Raw genomic sequence first — 25,980 nt, 5'->3', positions numbered from 1 at the left:
TTTACAAAGTATGCCTAACTATACATAATGTTTCTTCTGAAGTGATTTCCACTACTATATCCAGAGTGACTTCTTTTCCCTTTAATCAATGTTTACGGTCACTTGATAGAGAATAATTTCTCAATACTCTTGTTATGGGTACTGTTTATTTCATATGAGTAAAGAGTACATGGGCTAATGTTAGCTAGGTTTGCTTTCTGATGGAAGATTTTTGAAATGCTCTTCTGTTTTTGCCTTCTTAGATTCTCCACTTCACCTCCTTTAAGACAACTGGGCTAGAAGGTGAGAATGAATAGGAGGAAAAAAGTCCATGCACTCCAAGGTCTGGCTGCCTATTCCAACGGCCTCCTCAAAGGGACCAGTGTTGTCTGGATCAGGTGGAGGCAATGATGCTTAAGCCTGTTCAACACTTCACCTAAACTGACTCTGGAAAGATCTCTGGAAATGATAATGGACACTTGTTTCAGCATATTAAACATGAGGTTATCTGGGATGAGATTCAGTTCCAGACATAAATATCTGAATTTCTCAGTTGCAGGACCCACTGACCGTATTGGTTAGTTCACCAGTAACTATAAGGAAACCTTAAACATCTGGTCTGTGTGTCAATTCCCAAATTTAGGAGCCTTACTGTGAATCAGAGCCCTAGGACTCTGCTAATCGAGCCTTGTGTTTTGACGAATAGGCAATATCATCTTTTATTTCCATTAGTTTTACCTTTTATTTCATTTCAAAAATTTGAAATTAATCTGACAAGGTTTTGTAGCTGGCAAAATGCTGAACTAAATCTTTTATTACATTAAACCAGTACAACCCTCTCAGCAGAGAAAGCGGAAGGCAATTAATTTCTGCTGGAACTGTAATCTGCAATTTATATATGCCAATTCTGTATGGACAGGAGTTATAGAAAGCATATGTTTCATATCATAGGACATATGGCCTTAGTTTTCATGGCTATTGAAAATAAAAACAAATTGTCTACTCTTTTCATATTAATGTAAATAACATAGATTTCCAGTTAAGTCAATAGCTTTACAGTGGTTTTACTCCATTATAAGATGGAAGAGAAAGAGACTCCATAACAATTCCTCTGTTTTCTACTTTGGCTTTATAGAATTGCTGCTTTATTGATTTCAGCTGTATTATATCTGGTTTAAATCTATGCAAGTGAGTGGAGAAATTGATGTGGAGATAGTTTATAAAATGCTACATAAGAAGAAGTGGGTGTAAAAAATAAAGTAAAATCACAGTAATTGAGTGCTCATTACAGCAACTGAAAAATGTTGTAGTAATGCAATATGTTCATTCAATTTGCCTTTTCAAACTAATGACAGAAAATTCCAACCCCCAGCTGAACAGGTATTCTAATTTCCATTTGAAATATTACTTGGAATGGTTATTGATTGCTAATTTGGGAGTTTGATCATTTGAAGTTCATTATACTGAAGTACAAAGCAAATCAGTATAGCATAATGTGCTTTTTAAGTTACTCCCTGCATGGGGGAAGTTTCAGAACAATGCCTTACAAGGCTTTTACAGGAAATCCTACTTTTCTTCACTCATCTGCAAACTTCAGGTTCATTTTACAATTTGAAATAGTTCCATTTTTGTAAATGCATTCCCTTGCATATTTTTATTATAATTTTCAATGATATACAGTTACCATTACTATTTCTTTCATGGCTTCTACAATCACAGAATTGAGGGGTTGGAAGGGACCTCAAGAGATCATCGAGCCCAATCCCCCTGCTAAAGCCGGTTACACACAGACAGGTGTCTAGGTGGATCTTGTATATCTCCACAGAAGGAGACTCCAAAATCTCTCTGGGCAAATACCACAGCATGAACAGAGAAGCCTACCTAATTCTTGCTATGTAATTTAATTTTATTTGATTCTCTGACTTTTGAAGTAACCTTCCTTGCATCTCTCTCTTTGGAAATGTAGCCTCTTTCACAAACCATGCCTTAGTATGCTTTCTTTCTCCTGCCTTATTTCAAGTGAGCAACACAAATTCGCATCCCTCACTTGACTGTGAATCGTTAGCGTTTGGTCAAATTCTGCTTCAGCTGTTCTTTCAAGAATCTCAAAATACCACCATGAACAAACCTTAGACAAAGCAGCCTGAGAGATTTGTACAATTTGAGAACTTTCTGTCTCAATGATCCTACATCTTTATTATCAGACTGCATACATACATGGCTTCAATCTTAAATTGCATCTTTAAGCAATCCAAGCATTCTAAACTTTAAAATATCAGCCAGTTTGAAAGAGAATATTGCAAGAAGGTACTCATGGCAAAACTTTGTAGATACCTTCAGATAATTAATGAGGATCACATTACTGTGTCATAATTTTGCACTGCACAACATTTTGCTTCTCAACGTCAGTGGAAAATCTGTTATTACTGAAATTCTGGGACACTTACCTGGAGTTCTGAAGGCCTGCATTCTATTCCTCCTGCTGCCTTCATCATCACAAACTGGCCTGTACAAATCACACCACTTTTCTAGGTAAATGTAACTCCTTGGGTGGCCAGGCAGTTACTACTGCTACAGTAGTATACTGAAGAAAGATATTAATACATGTAGCAAGGACATGCTCCACAGCCATAAAGCACTGTTATTTTTAAGGCAGAGGTCATTATTTTTATCATCACATTATATATGCTATTTTGTTTAGAGGTTAATTATTATTTACTGCTTTATCACCTACATACATTTCTGGCACATTCTTAAGGGCTGAGGTCTCTGGATCTCTCTATCAGACTAGTGACAATTTCAGATGAAGTCATTAAAAAATCAGCAAGTACAAAATAAATAAATACATTATTTCATTAGAAATTTAAAAAACAGCAGTTTAGGGAGGGCCTTGTCTTTCTGTGAGAATCATTGAGTATCCTAAGTGTTGACCCTGAAATGGAATCAACAGATGGAAATGTCTGTCCTATTTAAAGTTGTTTGGTTACTTTTGGTGTAATTCTAGTTAGACCTGTCATCCTGGCAGCTCATTGGCTTCAGCACTTCTACCCAAGGCCATGAACTGACAAAACAGGTCTGAGAAAACAAAATTTGATCATGAAACAATTTTATAGAGCTTATAATTTCCACTGGGCAAGTCTGCAGAGTGTCCTTGGAAAACTCTGCTTTTTGTGCCAGCTGTAACTAAATGCACATGAATTAAGAATGGGCTGCCAGGTGGCTAGGGACATGGTTTTTACAAAAACAGAGCCTGTACTGTGAAGAAAAGTACTTGGCACTAAATGCTGTAACAAAATGTGATTATTTTGAAATTTATTTTACAAAATGGACTAAAGTAATTTTAGTCAATTTAGAGAAAGAGAAGAACAGGACAATGAAATTTGACATATAGCACCAAAAAAGGGCCATTTAAACAGTGTAAGGTCTTATTACATAATTTTTGAGATGCATCGTTGCTTTTTATTAAAACTAGACTATTTGTCTCCTTATTACAAAGTTACAGTACTAATGAGAAACTCAGTTCTAACTCGTAACATTCATTTGAGCACTAAGGTAATGAAAGGAAAGCAGCAGGTAGCTTGGCAAGTTGCTGGTTAGTCTTATCCTGGTAAAGGAGAGCAAATATTGATTGAGTCTTCATTCTCTTTAGATGGTATCACAGGAGAAGTGGGTAGGCTCTGCTAACTGCTATTAACTTTCTTTTTCATTGAAATCAGTGAAAAGATAACACCAGATTATTGTTTTTAGTTTCTAGGGAACTAAGAAAAGCAATCTTGATTACTATTTGATCAGAGCAGACTGCATAGCGACATCCAGTATTTTGCAACTTATCCAGTCAGAATATTTTCTGAAGAACTAATTTAATCCATGAAGCAGACAAATGTACCTCTAATGGAGGCACCTCAAAACTACCTGCAATGTGACATCTGCTTCAAGAGCACAGCCTGGGAGTCAGAGATTAGACAACAAAGAACTGAATATATTTTTTTCCAAATTTTCACATGCAGCAGATATTAACAGCAAACTATGTAGAAGCAATAGTATTCAAGAGTATCTGGTCAATTTAGCTATAATTTTTGGAAGCTTCCTGCAATTTTCAAGAGTCTTTACATTGGTAACTGCTACATCACTATCAAAACTGAGACTACATTATCTGTGAAGCAAATTCTTGAAGCCTGGAGCTAGACAAAATAAGGAAAAATATACTAGGTTGCTCTTACTATCATTCCCACCACACATGAAGTTGTTATCTCCTTGGGCATCATCCTTGATGATAGCAAAGTGTGGCTGTAAACAGCAGTGTCATGACTGTCTAGCAGGCAGAGTCTTTGCAGTTCATCCTGCATTTCTCTGAGCTCACAGGAAGTCCATGGATTGGATCCATGAGTAAAGATTTGCATTTGGGTGTTGGTGTCATCAATGGGTCCTCAGCTCTCCTGAGAAGTTGCTCCCTCTCCTTACAAAGGATGTTTTCCATTCTCAAGCCACCAGGCAAGCCCAGAAGGGACAGGATGCCACTGTGATCTGACATTTACAGTGGACACACCTGCTAACTGTGGAGCTGATATCTCACAGCTATGGGGCAATACAGAGCTGCCCCAGTTCCTGCCAACCTCTGCTGTAGTTAGAATCAGATTCCCACTTTGAACACAACATAGCATGTACTCCAAATTCTTACTGAAAGACATTAATTTTCCTCTGATTAGCCCACATTGCTTTGCTGTTTCAAGACAACAGATAATTCAAGATTACTGCAAGTACGTGTCTTTTAAACTTAGCAGAGGCCATTTAAAGCAGCAAAGAGAGGAAAGGTCAAAAGCTGTCAGATTTTGAAGTATAATTCCAGAGAGCTGCTGACAAAGAAACCTCCCCAAAACAGCAACAAAAAGTTAAAGTAGTACTTAAGTGAGTCTGCTATAAGTGCCCCTCGTATTGCCTGACTTTTATACAGATCCTACTCAAATAAGATGTTTTTAACTCCACAAGCTTCTGTCCTGCCCTTCAAAGTAGGGCAACCCTGCAGCATGATAATACATTACTGCTGTATACAACTCTAACTTCAATAATGTCATCTGTTTGTTGCCTCCCTTGCTATAAAACACCGAAAAGAAAAAAAGTAAATGAAGGAAAAGAATCTTACTTGCTTTCACACATTATTTCTGTGTTTTTTAGGATACTGATCTATGATTTATCCCAAAATAACAAAATAACCTCCTCATAATAGGTAATTACAGCTGCCTTGTCTTTGTTGCAGGACAAAGTCATTAATTTAATATGTTGTAGAAACATATAACTATCTTGCAATATCTTTATAGTTATATTAGCAATAAGCTAAAATTGTTGAAATAAAGCAGACAGAAATCATCTTGGTACTGCTGTAAGTTGTAGCCATTCTGTGCAAGAACTTTATGCACCACCATACCAGTATTATAAAAGCTTGGCAACAAAATACTGTGACCAAATATCCAGCCCTCTATACTTTCACTTGTCAGCACGTGGACAGAAATAGCTATCACACTTGAAATTCTCACCTATTAAAAAAATGAATTCTGGCTAACTTTCAAGTGTAGATATGCCACTAACCCTGCCTACTAAATTTTTCGCCATATTTACAAGCTGGCTAACACTTATATAAAAAGAATCTAAACAAAGAAAATGGATATTTTCTAGATAACATATATATAGTATAATACAAATTAAAAGACAAACTATTTCTGTCTTTATTTTTAATTTTTAAAAAGTTGCATGGTAAATGTCAAGTGGTTGTTATTTTATTCATGAATTTCAGTTGAGCTTGGGGGGAAAATGGCATCCTCCAGAGTCTGTGTTCTAAAAACAAAAGTGCAAAGAGGCTCTACGAATAAAAATTGGAGCTTTCATAAGAAAACTGGAAAGAGACGTTATTTTGTTTTCTTTAGGTCAGTTAACTCTAGGAAACCATAAATATTACATAGCAGTAAGATAATTTTCCAATTGTACTCTATACAATATAAAATAATGTAGTTCTTTCCAATAAAAGTTACCTATACTTCTATTTTTGGTATCCATTACCAGGCTATCCTAGCAGCAGAGAATTACAAAATCAGGCTTTTATATCAAAGTCACTGAAGCAAGAGTATTGTTAAACGGCTCATGTAAAGCTCCAAATAGGCAAGAGCTAATGCAATCAGTGTATGTTTCTACTTGACATGCAACAAATAAATACTGGCCAGAGGCGGGTAGCCACAGTGTCCAAGAGAAATAGTACTGCTGAACTGGCATAGATGATAAAGTATTTGGATAACATAGCCAGAAGGCATTGTAATGACCTACTATCCACGGGTATGTATAGCTGCAGTAGGATTCCAGGCAGATTTGTAGATGACAGCTCCTCTACTTGCAATGCTAAAACCTCCTTAACAATGCCAAAAAGCTGCACAGAGCTCTGTTATTATGATGTAACTCCAGCTGTGCACCATGTGCCACATACCTGTTACCCTTAGTACATCCAAGATACTTCGCTCCAGTCAAGTTTCATTTAATTTTAAGCTGTTTTTCTATAAAAGCAGGGGTCTTCAACCATTCCAAATGCAGATCTGGATTTAAATTACGATTGAGATGCACATTTTTCAACTTTGAGGGTGATAAAGCACTAGCACAGCTGCTTATGGATACAATGTTTTTCTTCTCATTTGAGACATTTAATAGCAGATTGGCTGTACCTTTCTCAAATGATACATTATAGATCAGTTAGAAGATAGAAATCAGTGCATGAAATACATAAATTCTATGTTATGCAAGATATGACAGAATGACCATTACATGTGGCTTCAAGCCTTGAAAAATCATGAAACCACTTAAGTGATTCTAAGTCTCTGCTTTTTAATCTTAAGGAATGGTATCTATCACAAGTACCTATAGATAAACAAATTGTGTGAGTAATAAGTAATCATAATCAAATAACAACAGAAATTAAACTGCAAAGATTTGTGTGATATTGAATTTCATGTCCTCTTCATGATAAAAATAACATCTTCATTAATATTCATGCATTTCATGTGTCACTATTTGTTGTTTGACAGATGTTAACACAGTGCAACTAGTAGGAAAAAAATAACAACACAAATAAGCAAAGTGATCCTATGTGCAAACATGCTGTGTAAACAGCTGTTTATTATCTGCATCAAAGCAAACCCTCCTATCTCTTAGCAACTGAGCCACTGGAAGACCTTCATAAACACGTCAGGTTTTTCACCACACAGAAATGAGTTGCATGTAAATAACAACTGTCTGGCAATCACAGTGGGAGAGGCTGTCAGCTTCCATGTTCAGCTCCATCTGACCATTGACTCTGAAGATAGCATAGGACTTAAATTTTACTCCTCCGATGGAATACACTTACTGCTTGTTAATAACACCTGAATGATGTATGGAGGACAGCGCGAGACTGTCCAGGGGTGACTGGTAGGCACTGACAGGTGGTGGCCTTTTGACCAGCTGTTTGAATTGTCAGCTAGTAAATTCAAATAACAAGTATTTATCACATATGTATTTGCAATACTAGCATTAAAATGACATTCTTTAATCATCTAAGATTAGACCTAGCAACACTCAATTGCTTCTCTTTAACTTAGAATACAAACTTAAGAAATCTTAATGAATAGTCAGTCTTGGTTGGAGAGTGTAACATTCTCAGTGTTAACAACTTGAAGCTACTCCAGTTTGAATTGTCTTCATAGTCAGACAACCAGATGTTGCCTTTAGCCCTCTGACTTTCCTGTTTTGAAAATATGTCCTATATCAGAAACGTTTTCTCTTAGACACAAACACTTTTGATTTCCTGAGTTGAATATTGACATGGTAAGAAGAAAGACGATTTTTGATAGTAGAGAAAATACTCGTAAAGTGTTAATAATTTACTTTGCAAACTCCTGGAGGATAAATTAAATATAAAAGATTTCCTCAGTCTTCCACAGTAAAGACAAGTTTTCTGGTTGCAAGATACTCCTTACATCTTTTCTGAATCCATCTCTGTATGACAATTTGTGTGATACCTTTTCAGGATGCAAAGCCTGGACCCTGATAGTTAGTAACTTATTTCTACCTCATATTTCTTAGCTTCATGCTGCTATAAGCACAAATCTCACAGAATTAACTGAAAAGTGTCTCCCAGTTCCTTGTCTGCTTTCCATAATTGTAACAACATATGCTTTCCCACTCAGTCCTTGGCATCATTTATCTCAGAATAATTGCTCCTAAAATGATTCCACCAGCTTGGGCACATCTGTCTGCAAGATCATACTCTCTCTCCATGTTGTCTTTGATGGATGTGAGCCAGATCAAGTATCAGAAGCTGGCTATACTGGATTTATGACACCTAAAGTTTTCCTTATGTTAGCTGAATGTTATCCTAGGCAATTTAATGATTTCTCATCAAGACAAAAGGCCAAGCAGCAGTTTTATTATTGTAACACAAAAATAGGGAATATATATATATTGAACTAAAGAGAACATGAAATAGTTTCATAAATAATTTCAGAACTAAAAACAAGGCCAGCTGGCTTTGTGGATTCTGATGGATTAAAGAAATTTACTTCATTCATTCTTGTTCAGAGGATAACTTCTGAAAACTCCTATGCAACCATATTCTTAGTTACAATTAAGAACCCATTGGAAATATTTATTTGGCATGTGTTTTGCCACTCTAAAATAAATGTGAAAATATCTGAAATGTCCTGAAGAGTAGCAAGTCTTATGGCTAATGTCTGTGCTTCCAAGGCCACAGCCTTCCTGAACTAAAAGCTGCCTACCTAATAAATTCCCATGCCTCCTACACGTGCACAGTGGGAGAGATGGGGAATGTTCATTGCAACACCACCAGCATAAATGCAGACCTTTTGTGTTTGGTGCACCCTACCTATGCTCCTTTCTTAATGCAACACAGTGTCATCGTGGCAGAAGGAAGAGGTAAGCATGAGTAACAAAAAAGAATGGTCTGACAGGAACAATGTTGGAAAGGAATTAGTGGTATTCTCAACGCAATTTGCTAACAAACTGAGACAGAGAGATCTATTACTAGATTAAGAAACACTAAAACTAATAATTTTCTGACATAGAGTTAAAAAAAAAACGCCAAGCCACAGCAAGAAGAAAACGCACCAAGAAAGAAGACTAAAGAAAACCATAGAGACAAACAAATAGTATTTCTTAAGAAAGTTTTTAAGCTAAACAATTTCCTCTGTGCGAGGAGCCTTCTGTAAAGGTTGAATAACAGCATCCTTGGGAATCCAGGACTTTGCAACTTTGTACCAGCAGCTTACAAAACTGCATTTTCTCTTTTTTTTCTCTGTCTCCTGTCAAACAAATCTTATACAATTTGATGCAGTAATCTCACAACTTCACCAGAAGGTTCATCACCAGTGTTACCCATAACTCAGTAGTGCAAGCACCATGCAGGACAGCACTAGCTGTAGTATAATTGTACCATGGATGACAAAGGACATGAATCCAGTCTCTATGGCACATATTAAAGGCTGAATTTTCTCACCACTGTAATTGCTGAAATTATAATTATTAATGTATGTTTAACAAGTTCTGAGTAGATTAGGCAATTGGAATGCTTAGCTGTAAGGAGATCTACTTGGAAAATGTCAAGCAGCCTTAAGTAGAAGACAAATACTCAATCTCTCACCCCTAGTTCATGGCTCACTCAGGCTTAGACAGCTCTGCTTACAGAAACCATGTGCTGAAAAATATGATTCCTGTGGACATTGGAAGAATCTCAATACTTTTTTTTTTTCTTTTTTTTTTTCCCCTGTTACTTCGAGGTACTTAAGTTCTTCCTAAATGAAATACAGGCACATAACAGCTTGTAAAACTGAGTCCAAATGGTCAGCACATAAACTCCTCACCACTTAATAGCCATCAGCACAACATAAATGTTTGCATTAGTATTCTGTGGGTGACAGAAACAACAATCTTTTTAAGGCTCTTGAGCTATCCTACAATCAAAGGGAAGTACTTTGTATGCCCATGCAGGTATTCAAAGGTCACAGTTATACATTTTTGAGCATATTTATCAAAGGGATAAGCCCCAAATTTCAGTGAAAAGAGCAGCATTGAAAGAGCACTAAAATGATCATCAGTACAATGTCTGGTCTCTAGTGACTTTATTAGAAGTGGCATTGTGTACCCTTTACAACCTGTCCTACAAACCACCTGTCTACCACAGTTCCTGATTAGGACAATAATCATTCCACTGGCAATGCCCTAATTAGGACTAAAATTCACCCACTGAGACTGTATATTTCTCTGGTGAGACAGTCTGAAAAAGAAATGTTCATATTTTATTGTTACCCCTTCTGCTCCCTCTTGCTCTTACTTTCCATCATTTAATGCCTTGTTTTGGAATTGTACAATACCCATCATAATAAAATCCTAAACCAGCGTAAGGAAAGAGTATCAGTGAAAGGAAAAATTGTAATTAACAACAGAAATTGTCAAGAGCAGATGTAAAACCTACAGCAGAGAAGTCGCCTACAGTGTTCATGCAGATATTTCACTAGTACAAAGCTCTCAAACAGCACTGCATGCTACTGAATGGCATATTTTGGCATATCATGTATTTAACCATTAAGAAACCATTAAAGGTGGAGTCAGTATCACACTATCTTCAGTTCTGTGTTCTACAATCTTAAGATTTGGCTCCCAGCTTTTGCATCTGGAATATTCACAGTAAGATTTCCCACAGAGCCTCAAAAACAGATTACTGAAATTTTTCAACAAAAATCAGCCCACTATTTCCAGAACCAAAGTTAGGAAAACACAATATTCCAAATCCTGTTACGCTGTGAAAATCATATTCTCATTAAACTTAATGCTACCGTGATTTTGACATACAGCTTCAGCATTTGGCAACTGTGAGACTTAATGCTATTCCAAGTGTCAGTTTCTCTGCTCTCAGCAGAGCACTGTAAAACCATGTGGTAAGAACTGTCATCCCATCCTAGTGGATGTCAGTAAAACAACCCTTTTAATTAGCTCCAGTGACAAAGGTCTGTGCTAGAAAGCTGATGTCCTCTTGCAAATCACAGTTCACTGCTGGTATTCCATAATATCCACTCTTAAACTTGTCTTTCAAGAATATAGAGGTTGAGCACAAGAAGATGAAATTAAATAGCAGTTTTAAAATGACAAAATCATGCTAGCTAAAGCTAAGTCAAGAATTATGATTTGCAAATCAATGTGAAACTCTGCATTAAGTCACAGACTTGAATTATCATAATATGTCATTTGGAAAACTGTCCCATTCCCTGAAGAGTACAGAGCAGCCTCAAGGGACTGAGGGAAAACTAAGTTTCATTACTTACTCCAGGGACCAAATGCATAAAGGAAATATTATGCAGACAAAATGAAGCAGCATTTTTTTTTTTTTTTTTTTTTTTTTTTTGGTAACACTGAAAGATATGGCAAAACCTAGAAGCGTATGTCACATTGAAAGGGACTTTTGGAGGTCATCTAGATCAAAATGATCTAGTTCATTGTTCCTCAACACAAAGACAATATCAGATTCAGATTCAGCTGCCCAGAGCTTTCTTTAGTTGTGTTTTGGTGACCTCAACAGTAGAGACATCAGAGCCTCTTGGGTTACCTTGTCCCCTTGTCTAATTATCCTCACAGTGAACATTTTTTCTTATTTCCACTCAGAACCTTCACTTATCTGTTTATCATGACTGTTGTTCTCTTGCCACATACCTCATTGAAAACCTGCCTGCCTGGTCACCTTCCTGTAGGTATTGAATTATCCCCGAAGCTCAGCTTCTTCAGCCTTTCCTCACAGGGCAAATGCTTCAGTCTGCCTCGACCAACTTGGTGGCCTCTGCTAAACTCACCCTGGTTTTTCAGTGATTATTTTCTTGAACTATGGTCCACAAACTGTTCCTAGATGTAGTCCAAGTAGACTAGATGAACTGTTCCTAGATGAAGTGTCAAGTAAAGACAGGGATGAGGTAAGCCATTTCTATGCTCAGTCCACTGGCCATGCCCACAATGGCGCAGCCTACGCTCTTGGTCTTCATGGCTGGTAGGGTGCACCACTAGAATTTGAATTTCAACAGAAATGAAGCTTGAGAAGTAGGATTGCAAGTCCTTTAGATTATTAAAGCACTGATCCCGTATATAGGATGATGAAAGAGAAAACATTTTGTATTTTATTTTACATTTTGCTTTTTTGATCTTTGCAGCACTTCCGGCCAGTTTCATCAGGTTTTGCTACTGGACAGGATGTTTCTGTAATACATAGCACATGTCACTGCTTCCTGTTTACATTGTAAGCATTTGTCTAAAATAAGAAAATGGCTGGTAATTTACTTTGTACTAGTATACAACATAAAAGATTTGAGTAAGCATCATAAGTTTCCTATAATCCCCAAAAGGAAAGTTTTATTTCAGTGTTTAGCTGTAGATCAGTCTACTTGTCTTCAGCACCATGTCCAACTCTACTTTGCATATTTATAGGTAGAAGTAATTCGAAAAAACATGAAACATCTTTAAGTAGTTATTAAAATACATGAACAGATGTTTTAGAATTTTTCTGGACAAATCAATAGCTTATTTTTAAGTAGCCACAGCATTTCAAGAAGAAAACAAGGGAGATTGTAAATGCTTCTCTTTTTTGTTGTTGCTGTTTGGTTGTTTTTCTTTGTTAGTTTGTTTTTTACCTGTTCCATTTTAAATTTATTTTTCTTTAATTTAAATGTAAAAGATGCTTTTTTCCTGAAGATATACTATATAGAAGCACTGGATCCTCACTTGGAAAAATTTCCTTGATTGTAACAAGGCTTTATTTCACAAGTACACAAAATCTATCAGACCCAAAAATATTTTTTTAAGAACTACATTATGATGATGAGCATTTGGCTCAGTCAACTAACACAAGGCTATAGAATTTTCATATACATATTTGAATCTTTTTGTAAATAATTGTTACCTGGTAGACCCAGTATCCGGTAGAACAAGTGGTCACGGCAGTTTCCTTGTGGTAACTTCTTACTTATTTGCTTGATAAAGAAATAGATGTGCACTAATATATGAATGACATTTTGTGATGCACTGTTTCTTCCTTTTCCTGTCTTTTTCTTTCAACTCTCATTAGTCCTGAACTTGTGCATGTGAATCTGTATTTGACATTGCCATAAGAGGCTGAGGATTTAAAAACACTTAGGGAGGAGAGAAAGAATGGCCCATGTTGCAAAAATGCAGTTTGAAAACAAATGCTAAAAAAAAAATCCTAGAAGAAATATAAAGCTTTATGATTAAAGATGTATTTCTTGTTTATCAACTTGTGACAAAAAGATTAAATTATCCCACATCTGTTTGGAGCGAAGATTGTTGCCCACCTGACAAATCCTGGTCTAGCCACAATTCAATGACATACAGCCATGATTCAATAATAAGCCTGATTCAAAATGGTAAGATGTCGGATATATGTTTCCTCCTAGCAGTATCACGGCAGACTGTATGTTTAATGAGCATGCTGGGTTTTTTGAACCAAATTTCATTAGTGGCACACAGTATCTGGATGTCTGATGGAATGTATATATTGATTTCTGTCTGTCTCTACTCTCTTTCAGACCAATAAATTATCAACCAAAGTCAACCCATAGGGAAAGTGCTTTTACAAAGGCACTTCATTTATGGTTATTTTTTGTGGGGGGTGAAAGGGGCATTAGAATAATTGAGACTCTGTCTCACTCAGTGAAAGGGCAGTTCCTTGACGATATGTGAGCACATGCATACATGTCAGAGCTCTGCTTAAGAGTTGTGGCAATCTGACAGGAGCATCTGCAATTAGAATTTTCCTCACTATTCACTTTTCTTTCAGGTCATAATTAAGGATTGCAGTGGTGGTCACATTGTGCTTCTTCATGGCCACTGGGGATGCTCCCTTGTGAAGGAATGATAAATGTGTTGCCTTTTGAGGGAGATATGTGCTAGTACCACAAAATGATGTGATCTCATTCCTCTACATCATTAACTTTTTCCTACATCTTGAGCAAAAATCCACCTGCTATCCAATCCCTTAATTTAAATGTTTAAGACAATACTAGATATTCTATTTTTTTCCTATGTTGGCAACTTTAGGATACCGTTTTTCCTTATAAATGTGAGTCTAAGTAGCTAGCTGGTCTGAATGAAAACTCTGTCTCTCAGCCTCTTTTTAGCACCAAGTCCATCATATTCTCAAACAAATTCAAAAAAGAATCTCTCCTCATCTTTATGTCAAGGCTTGGTGAATTCCAATTGCAGCAGGCCAGCTGTGAGAAAGATTTGAGATTATGAGCACATCCACTAAGAACTCCCTCTCTGGAATTTTCAATCACTACATGTAAAAATTGTATATGTATTTTTGCAATGATGTTTAACTGTTCATTGAATGTATTGGTATGTTATGAGTCTTTAGGGATGCTTTTCAAGCATCCATGCTGTTATACTTTTGTGGTATTATCTTATACTCTATAAGGAGTCTGCCATTCTTCATCAAAAAACTAGTTTTGGCACGTGACCCCACAGCCCAATGAGAGGAGCAGGAATGAGAAGAAATCGATGGAGATGAACCACTCTATCCTTCCAGGAATCAAATATCTGTAACAGAGCCTAAGCGCCCTGAGGAAGAAGGACTCATCAAGATGGCAAAGATTTCTGGGACTGCCATATCTCTGCCCATAGCCCAAAAACTATTCTCACCCTTTTGCTTGGATACTTCTCTCTCACAATGCTTTTAGCCAGCAGTATTGAGAAATGTAAGGCAAAAGGAGAAATACAAACTTAAAATTTAAAGCATTATGTTTCAAAGTGGCAGAATTAACAAGCAGTTTTGATTCAGATCTATAGCACAAACCATTTCCAACACCGAGCTATTTTTGAATGCGACACTGTGAAGAACTTCATCAGTGGAGGAAGGCTGTTATTATAAAAGTGCTTTACCTAACTCTTATCTAAGCATTTAAAGCTTGAAAGTATGTGATAATCAAGAACACCCAGTAGTGTTCAAAAATTTCTGCTTTCCCTGTGCAAGTCTCTACACCAAGCTCACACCAGAGGACAAATTAAGGCATGAGGGTTTGGGCCCTAACAGAAAAGAAAGGCAATTTCAGTTTTCAAGGCTAAGAGCTCTGGACAATTAGCATGCAAGGAGTAAAGAGCAGAATGCTATTGCGGGAAGCCTGTGCTTACATGCATGGCTACAAATTAGTTTACCTGGTGTTTGATTACCTGACACTTCTTTCCTAATGCCTTTGACACAAAAAGATTTCTTTGCAAGCAGTCATCATTGGAAACACTATATCTACTTTTTTTACTCCTACTAAAATTAGCAAATTCTGACCTGAATACAACGTTGGTGTAAAGCAATCCAGTAATCCTAATGCAAGCCAAAGGTTTAAGCATAAACCCCATTGTCTTCTAACTGTGCTGTTTTGTGCCAGTTCCCTTGCAGCTGTGTTGTAAATGATGTTCCCAATGCTTAAAAATGTTAGTCACTGATTAAATACAGATTCTGAGCAAGTGGAAGCTGAAACCAGACACAGCTCCTGCTGAGTTATTATTGCCACTGAACTTAAATGTTTACAAATACTTTACATGTTTTTCTTGGGTTTTGTTAGTTTGTTTTCCTTTCTGAAGTAATTTACTACTAATCAGGTTTCAATCTGGTAGAAGCTTGCAAACTTTTATTCATTCTATTGCCCAAACCTTCTGCTCTGATACTCTTCAGCACGCTGTAACAAAACAGAAATCTTTTGAAAGAAAGCTTTCCAAACCTCCAGGACATTCTCCTGAATTTACAAATGGTTTCTTGAAAACTAGTTCATATTCCTATTATAGCAGTCTACTCTGAAGCTTACTGAGGATGAAGCTTTCAGCACGGCCTTGAGCAAATAATAAAGCAATATTATAGCATATGGTACAACACAGGATTATGCCATGTTAGCTCTTTATTAGCACTCCAAGCTGGTACTGTTTTGAGAGAGCAGATCAAGCTGCTGATTCTTTAGCCCTTCCCCAGCACTTCTCACACCTTAGCTCTCCATAAGAATGTGTGATGTAGTCTTTCTTTGCCTCCTGAGAGAATGTTTCTGTAAATCCCCTGAAGCCTTCAAGCAGGCAATAGGGGAGCTCTGTCACCTGACATCGTCCTTTCTCTCCTGGCAGAGCACTGATATTCTGTGGATAGATTCCTGCACCACCTGGGTTTGAAAAGAATGGCATCACTATTCCTAACTCTTGATGTCTAAGGCATATTCTGCTGAGCAGAACCTTTATCTCCCCAAGTTATATGCTTGAGAAAGAATTAAAAATGAAATTTCCAACACAGACTTCTCACATAAAGCAAGGTATAGTGCCAGAAAGAGCAAAAAAATAGCTGGAAAAATAAGAAGATGTGTAATTTTGTTTGCTTTTATTTGTATAATAATGAATTGCACTATCTCATAACTAAATTGACTTCTTGTTCCTGCTATTCTCTGTGACATGTAGAGAGCAACTTCTCCAGATAAGAGAAAGCGTATGAGTCACCAACAGAGCCACTTTCCCAGAAGCATACCTGCTCATCAGGATCTTTGTGAAGTAATCTTTTAATCATGGAATCAGAATGAAGAATTATTATTGCTAATTGCCACAAAAAGCCTATGTTTTTCATTTCTGCATTTTTTTTCCCCTGATACTACGTATCTGCCTGTTTTAAAATCCACAGATAGCTGCAATATAGTGACCCAGAAAGCAAAACATACAACATACTGTGGACATACTATGGATATCATTCACTTATTTACTTTTTGATGCTACATACTAGGGAAAAAAAAAAAAAAAAGAAAGAAAGAAAGAAAGAAAAAGCAAAAAAAAACTATTTCAAGTATTGAAAATATTGATGTAGACATGATGACTGCAATAAAAAATGACACATTTCTTCTTTCAACAATGAAGCATGTAGTCATAACCAAACTGCTGTGTTTGCATCCTAGGAAATACATTGCCTTTCACTATGGACCAGATTGCATCTTTGCCACATACCCTGTGTCAGAATGAGCAAGCTGAGAAGTGCTGCGATGGCTACATATGTTGTTACTGTGCAGCTCCAATGAATAGTAGTTTCACAAGAATGAACTTTTAGTCTATTTAAATATATGTGTTGCAGTGCAACCTTCTTCATGTTTTCCATATGTCTTATATTAGGCTTTATGTCTCACCATGAGAGCTAAACATTATATTTTTCTCTGTAGAGCTTCTGCTTCAGAACCAAATTTAGCTATGAGACTAGAGCTGAAACTGCATCTAGAGGGAGCACCATTTTACTCCTGATAGAGCAGAAAGCTTTAATTTCATTCCTTGGCTTGTTCAGTCAATCACAGATTAAGACAAAATCTTTATTCAGTGACAAACCAGAAGCAATAGCCAGATGAGTAGATGTAGTTAACAGTTAACACCCCTGTCTCTCATCCATGAGTCGCAGAACATTCAGGAAAACTGTGAAATAATGCTGATAGTATTCTCACATGGTGAACAATATTGACAGTCATACAGTGAAAAGCTAAGAACAAATTATTCTCAGCCATCACCATCTAAGATTTAAGGCACTGCAGCCCAGCTAGCTAATAACTATTGGGAACAGAAAACAGACAAACAAACAGACAGTGGAAGGGCTGCCCAAGGAGGTGGTAGAGTCACCGACCTTGGAGGTGTTCAAGGAACATTTTGGCATTGTGTTGAGGGACATGGTTTAGTGAGAACTATTGGTGATAGGTGGATGGTTGGACTGGATGATCTGGTAGGTCTTTTCCAATCTTGGTGACTCTGATTCTGATTCTGTGAAACACATATACATCACAGAATGATAAAATCATAGAATCACCAAAGTTAGAAAAGACCTCCAAGATCACCTAGTTCAACTGTAATTAATAAAGCCTTCTCAACACCAATTTACCAAACAATGCTAATATTTTTGTGACTATGTTTCCAAAGTTCACAGGCAATAAAAAGCAGTGTTGTGCAAACTATACTTTCAGATAATACACACAGTTATGTTCAGTTATTTTCCAGACCATATCCATAGGCATTCCTTGCATATATAATATAACAGTTTGAAAATATTCATCTGCTTTGCTGATATGTTTCAGCTGAATCAATTCACCATGCAAGGCTCTTTAAGGGTATTTGCTCACCTCCCCTTAAACTCAGTAATATATATATTTTTTTGCAGTCTTTTTTTTTCTTTTTCTTTTTTTTTGATTCAGTCATTTGTGCAGCATCAATGCCACTGCATGAAAATACGGTGTTTCTCAAGAAGGACAAGTGTTTCCTAAAGTGCCAAATTCTGGGAAGGTAGTTGAGATGCAGCATGTTCCTCAGTCAGGACTCCATTTGTCTGTGTTGACCTTAATGGCAGTGTGAATTATCCAAATCTCACTTGCACTTGCAGTAGGCACATCCTGTTAGGGAACTTCAGAGTATTTGCTTTTGCCAAAAGTGTGAAAACATCAGTGAGTAGATGTAAAATACAGAAAAGGGAGCTGGTAATGAGCATCTTTAGTGAAGTTCAGGAACAAGGCAAGGCTCACTTCTACCTACTCTGAAACCAAGGATAGTTGTGGCATTCTCTCTCAAATAGTGCCACAATGATTTTTCTCCATCAGAGAGAAGAAATAGCTAATGTGGCTCAAAGGTTGATGTAGTATGAAGACATGTGAAATTACAGTATGTTACCATACTAAGAATGAACATATGACTATATGGCATTGTGTAAGACTTTAAGATTTGGTTACAGCAAATGTTTTCATATGTGAATTTGAAATTTGATTGTGCCTATACCAGTAAAGCTCAGATCTCATAATACAGAGCCATCTTGTCAATATTTTTTCAAAACTTCAGAATAACCTCAGAAACTATTTTCTCCATCTGTTCATTATTAGTAAAGACAACCATTCTGTTGCAGTTTTTCAACATAGGAAAAATATCACTGTAGCAGCTACCAGTACTGTAGGATTAAAGAATCTCTGTAATGGCCTTGCAGACTCTGCACAAAAGTGACATCACATCAAAGGCTGAAGAATATCCCAGACTTAGTTATGTTTAAGAGCTACTGTCTTGGCATTATTTACATGTCTAACACACATCTGAGACTTATGCACAATTTTCCCTACATCTGCTTTTGTATTATTTTCAGTAGTAATTAGTGACTTCTTTTTTTCCCACTTATTCTGGTATTTCATCACATAAAATATCTGTTGCTGGTTTTTCTTTAATCTTAGTTACTGTTTTCTTTTTTCCAAGTCAAGCATAATAAATATGGGTTATTTCTTCTAATTTTAATGATAAAGGACTGCCAGTATGAATTTCCTATCTCAATACTTCTAATTCTACCCTCATTGATACTGTAATAATTTTCTGTACAAGTTATGAAATTTGCTACTATTTAAGATAAAAAAAGTACACACTTTCAGTTTCAGAAGGTTGAGGATTACTAGCACGATCTTTATTAGCATATTTGCAAATATAAGCATGTGAAATCCAGTGCTAGAACATGCAGAGATGCAGAAATCTGAACAGTTCTAAGGAAGCATCACCAGCAAAACTGAATTGAGGACCTGCCAATTCCCAGCACCATGCTTAGCCTGTAGAGACATGCTCCCTACTGATTGAAGCAATCTGAGTAACAACTAGTAAGAGCAAGCAAAAGCTCCTTGAAGCTCTTCATGTTGTAAGGAAACACTGAACTGGAATACTGAAAATTAAAATTATGTCAGACTTAACAAATACATTTTTAAAGTACTTTAAATCCTGATTACATACTTTAAATCCCAATACGAAGTGGGTGAAAGTTTTCCTCTGTTCCTCTATAACCAGAGGTTCATCCTAGAACTTTTATTGTGAGAAAATTCTCACGCTCACAGAAATGGCTTATGCATATTTGGATCAAAAAAGGAAATGAAAGAAGCTGCAAAATTAAAATCCTTTTTCTAAATAAGAAGACTGCAAAGCAAAGGTTGAAGAAGGACCAGGTGCATTATGAACAGACACTTTTATCCAGGGGATATTATATGAAGAAAAATTGTGACCTTGCTTAGATTCATAGGAATTGACCAATCCACTCCTTATAAGCCTTCCTTCCTCAACTGCAAATAAAAAGGATTTCTTCCAATATATGCATAACAATATCTTTTATTTGCTATAAACAGACTTTTTTAAGGGTTGAATTTTATGATTGAAATGTAATGTATGATCAGTTGCTTCACAGATCTTGCCTTGTGCTGGAAAAGGCTATGAATTATAGCAGTTCTCCACGCTGACTCTTCCTCTGGGTGTTGAAACTGGAGCTATTCCACCTTTGCTTGTAATGCCGGATATGATGCCAAAACATCCTGCTGCTAATGCCAGATATAAAAGAAGCGTAAGCAGAAGGATGGCAATACAGTCTTACTTGGAAAAGCAAAGGCTTTGAAACATAATTGTGCTCTATGCTGCAAAAACACGATCCTGTGAACCTCCACTCCTTTCACCTGCCCACATTTACAAATAAAGTCAACATTCAAGGTTTTTTCTTCTTCTTAAATACATGTCCTCTTCTCTCTCTGTGGACCTCCCAGGTAGTTCATGTGGGTGTTCTGCATAATACTTCAGCCCTTTTTTTATAACCAGACACTGCTTCTAAAGATGCCTACAGCTTGCATAACCAGCAATGTCATTAGGGAAATTCACAGTAACAGGAGCCAGAGAAAATAAATGGTCTATTTGTCTGCCTATTCTTTACAGCACATCAGAAGCTTGTGATACTTCCACAGGCACAAAATGGCTGATGCTCCCTAACAAGCAGGAGATAGCATGCAGACATCACATTCAACCAAAATATGCTCTGTGCCTTTGCCATGACTGAGATCCTTTCTTATTTCCCTTATTGATTTTCACCTTCAGATAGATATACATCTCTGTGTACATGTAAATACATGTACATATATACAAATGCAAATTCAAAAGTGCTAAGATCTATGAGAGCACTGGAATTCAATCATCTGCTACCTAAATTGCTAGAATACTTGACAGTGTTTTGTAGTACTTACACCTTCTGAGGCACTTTCTTCGTATGTATGAGGAGTTAAGCATGGTCCAAGGACAATTCTTAGAAGAGATATAGAGATGACTCCTTATTCTGGAGGCTAAAATAGGACAGACTGTAGCAGTAAAGCAATTATTCTTGGGGATACAGAATATAATCCAGAACCATTTGTTCATTAGTACATAAATCACATTTGTGCCTCAAAGGGAGGCTAATCAACCTTCCAGAGACCAGAGGAAGACCAAATACTTTTCACTTTTCCAGTTATTTTGACTAACTGAACTTTTTTCTCATCCTTCCTACAGTGGAGCTCTATTCAGGTCTCTAATCTTGTAGCTAGAATTCTGAATTCTGAATGCAGTGCTGAAAAATGTTCAAGCAGGCACCTAGACCCCATAGTATTTGATGTACTATACAGTATGCACAAGAATATAGAGTATGCTTGAGATTATGTGGTTTGGTGGGTTTTTTTTTGTTTTCTTTTGTTTTTTGTTTGTTTGTTTTTTGTATTTACAGTAATATTCCACTGAAATCAATGATTTCCTAGTTTTGTTTATTTTTAACATACATAATTCCAACAGTATTAACAGTCTATGCATTTCCACTGACTTTAAAGGTACTGCAGCAGCCCTCTGGTAAGGCTCAAGATAGTTATGCAGAGCTCTTTATAAACTACAGTTGTTTAGGTTTCCCAGACCCTGGTAAGATGATGCCTAGGTTTTCTCAACAGGGAAATGAGGGTTTCCAGGTTTAGGGTTTCCAAAAGCTTCACAGCCTTTTATAAACATGAGTTTGAGAAATAGTAGAGTAGTGATCATTTAAAAAATAGACATAGACAGCTGAATAGGCCTCAGTCTAAATTACTACCATAGAGGGAGGATCTTGAAGTAGATCAAACATTACAGAATCTATGCACAAAAGCTTATGGGTAAAGCACTTTCCATGTCTGAAGTGAATCCTTAAAGATTTGCAGTATTATCTGGTGTTCAAAGTGTTTCCAGTGCTCCTGAAAGGTCTGTGTTGACTAAAATCCTTAATAGAATATAAAATCATTCATTGCTGAGAACATTTGTGAGAGAAGCACATCACAGTTATCATTTTTCACAAGGTAGCCAGTGCTGAGGTGAAGACTGTTTTTATTGTTCCTTTTTGTCCACTGTGAAATGGTGGAGACACTCAAAGGACATCAAGTGACCCACTGTGTCTGCTATGCCATGGAAATATGCAAGGAAAACATACGATCTTTGAGCGTAATCTTGAGCAGACCCTTCTCTTTATTGCTGTTGTTCTGACATGTTGGTGTGTCCTTGCTGCAGAAAGCCCAGCAGGTGCCAAGGACAGAGGCAGCTCTGACATTGCAGGTCGCTGCGGGGTAAAGTGTCGTGCCGAGCTCAGAGACCATTGCTGTCACTCAAGGAATCATTAGCAATGAAAGAGAGGCGGTGAAGCTTGTTGTGTTGTCATCACACTGTAAGAAGGTTGGCTACAGCCCAAATTAGCTTGCTTAGGGAGTGTGAATCAAAATGACATGTAATCTGAATGTTAATGAAAATTTTCTCATGCTTTAGACTTCAGATTCCATCCAGAAAGCTGTCATCTGGAAGACACTGTCTCCCTTCCTCTTGCTTTCTTCTTAGGATATATGTATTTGCAAATGTATATGAAAAGTGGACATACTTGTTTTTCTTCATAAAACCTGTACTGCTTAGATCATGGTTTCCAGAGCATTGTGTTGTATTCAGAAATGACTCTGTGCTTTTCAAAATATTTGAGCCTGTGCTGTAGGAAACACAGAGGAAATCAGTACAGAAAATGTCCTACTTTTCAAGCATGGTAATTACATGGGTTTCATAGGCAAATAAATGACACAGTGCTAAATACCGCTATACAGTGGTGCAGGTCCAGAGAAGGTTCCCATTTACACTGATAGAGGTCTGGGCTGTTTTGATGCTATCTGTGATATTCTTCCTTCTTAAACTGCATCAGTGTAAATCAGAAGTTATTCTAATTGAGAAAGTAGAGCTACCTCAAAGTGAAACCAGTCAACTGTGATGGAAATTAAAAGGAAGCCATTAATGTATATAGTAATCCATTCCCTGATTAACATGCTCTCATATGCGTACCCACTTGGCAAGGGACACAGCTGATTCTAAATAGTGCCATTTTTCTAACAACTATTAGAGAACTCTGGGCCTGCCAAATTCAGAGGTCTTCTTTTCTCACTCATATACCTAAAAGACAGTTGAAAAAGCAAAACTCCTCTCACATTATGCTCACTGCACACTTACTCTCTTCACTGTAGAACTCAAGGAAGCTGCTGTATGTACTACAAGGCAAGTAACAAGTAATCAATAAGTATGAAAAACTCTGTCTTAAAAGAGTCAGTAGAAAATAAATTACTTGCCTGAGAGAGTTCATCATAAAATTTGGAACATTACTGGTCTAACTTATAATTGAGTCAGAAAACTATTCATATGTCCTTTCCAAATCAACAGACGGACAGATTCTGGCATAAAAGGGAGTATGAATTCTTAAACCTCGCAAAAGGAGTCTTTGCAAATTCAGACAGACATTTCAACACAGGAATGCGAGTGCTATCACTGAGAGACAATTAAACATTTGTAAAAGAATTAGAATAATTTGTGTTTTTCAAACATGATATTAGTCCAAAAAAATTCAGATTTTAATGAATATTAATACTCGGTGGACTTTGAAGATTCTTTATCTGGGCTTTTTTTCAAGTTACATATTTACCCTTTCAACAAAATTGGTTGAAGAAATATTTTTTTCTGCATATGAGACAGTAGCACACTCAAGAACGAAGGTAAAACAGATTGAAGGCAACCGGGACTATTCCAGGCTATAAAGGATGTCTGTATCTGCCTAAAGTTGAATTTCTGATTCAGTGTTATGCTCAGTCAGTGTACCACGGTTGTATTTTCAAATATTGAACCAAGAACTTGGACTGAGATACAAAAGGAAGACATAGGTAACTAACTAAAATTACAAGTGTGCTCGGACAAAAATTTAGAACTGTAAACTCTTAAGTTTTTTCCTGAGAGACCCACATTTTCATAAGCAACTAAATTTCCCTGTCACCTCCACTTTTGACATGGAATACAATATATGTAATCTGAGCAAACTCAGTCATACAGAAACAAGAAGTGGCTAGAGAGAAAGACACATTACATGGGCATCACTAAATTTTCAAATCTTCAAGCCCATAAATCAATTCCTGAGAACAAAATTGCTTTGTTCTTCATTGTGACATCTGCTCATTGCAGTGTATCTACCTGTGGGAACACATCATAAACCTGATCAATGAAACAGTCCAAATAAAAACACACATAAATATTTTGGGTTGCTCTTTTTTAACCCACATTATTAACTGAAGCATCCTCCAAGACGAAATATGAATAGGTCCATTAGTATAGCAAAAATCAGCGGTAACCTTGTTACAACAGTGCAAAAAATATCAGAAGTACATTTGTGGAACAATTAGTTTATAAAATAAAGCCTTTAAATGTGTGGGTGATGGCCACCTGAACAAAAGAGCACCATTATCCTGACCAGAATTTCATAAAAAAGGAATTTCTATTGAGCACAAATTCACATTACTTTAAATGTCTCCTCCTCCTCTTCATTTTAAATGAATTAATAGGAAGAAGACACCTTAAGTGTCCATGCTGACAATGTATTTCTTACCAAGTCAGCAAATTTTTTTTTGCTTCAGCTGCTGCAGATCAGCAGTTCTGCAAAATCTGATCAGTGACACTAACTGGAAATACAGAAGACTTGACATTCAATTCAATTTCTTGTCGTCTCATCCCTGATGACTTATTTCTTTTTACTGTTAAAATATGGTCACCCTATGACAAAGGCCACGTCACTGGCTAACCTGTGAAAACATTTCTTTCACCTGATTCATCTGGTGTGTGGGAAGGGGAAGGGTAGTTTTTCTGTCACTGAGGTCAAACGCTGATGAAAGTCCCATGTAGAGTTCATCCTTTTTTGTAGCTCTTGTATCATGTCTAGATGTAATGATATGAAGCTTAGATGTGATGATCAGATAAATTGAAAGCGTGCCAAAAAAAAATAAGATGTATAAGGAACTGTAACTCACGCTTGCTCCCATTCACTTAGGTCTAATTACAGCCACTTTGCTGATGTGAAAAGTGGTCTCATTATAATTTACGTGATTATGTTACTTTTTTTTTTTAAATATATAGGCAGCAAATGTGCTCACTCATACAACTATATTAACCAGAGAATAAGAGAGGAATCCTGCAGAAAAGGTAGTGTAGATCCACAGGGAAATTTTCATGATTTGATGAAGACTTAAAGCTGTACAAAAGCTAGAAACATATTCTGGCCTTCATATACTTGAGTCTTGCAATGTGAGGAAACAACGCATTCCTGTGACTCTATATAATTTCCCTTTTATATTACTAAGAGGAAGTCCTGACTGTATGAAACCTCATCCAATTCCTGTAATACAATGTCAATAATCTTCTGCCCTGAACTTTCAGTACTTCAAAACAGCTCCGACAGAAGCTTTACTGTGGGGCACAGTCACCAAAAGTAGGTTGCTATTTGAGTGGATAGCATGCCCTGCTGTCGTTCCCCAGCTTCACTTCTTTCTATTTCCAGCCCCACACAGAGGTGAACAGTCCTTACACAGAACCGGAAATGGCCATGCCTTTTTAAAACAGGAGATAAAACAAAGAATAAAGGTGGAAACTATCCCTTCTTCCCTTTCCCCATTTATAAAGGAAGAGCTTCAGCCCCTTATGTTGCTCTAACTATAAAAAGGGAGTGAACCTTTCTGGCAGAGTGGAGAAGTAATCTGGAGTGCAGGAATAAGTCCAAAACAAATCTCACACTATCACAGAATCACAGAATTGCAGGGGTTGGAAAGA

Source organism: Meleagris gallopavo, chromosome 2 (assembly GCF_905368555.1).
Source record: "Meleagris gallopavo chromosome 2, MGAL_WU_HG_1.1, whole genome shotgun sequence".
Classification (NCBI taxonomy): Eukaryota; Metazoa; Chordata; class Aves; order Galliformes; family Phasianidae; genus Meleagris; species Meleagris gallopavo.
The sequence above is the reverse complement of the archived record's forward strand: the minus strand, read 5'-3'. Positions refer to the sequence as shown.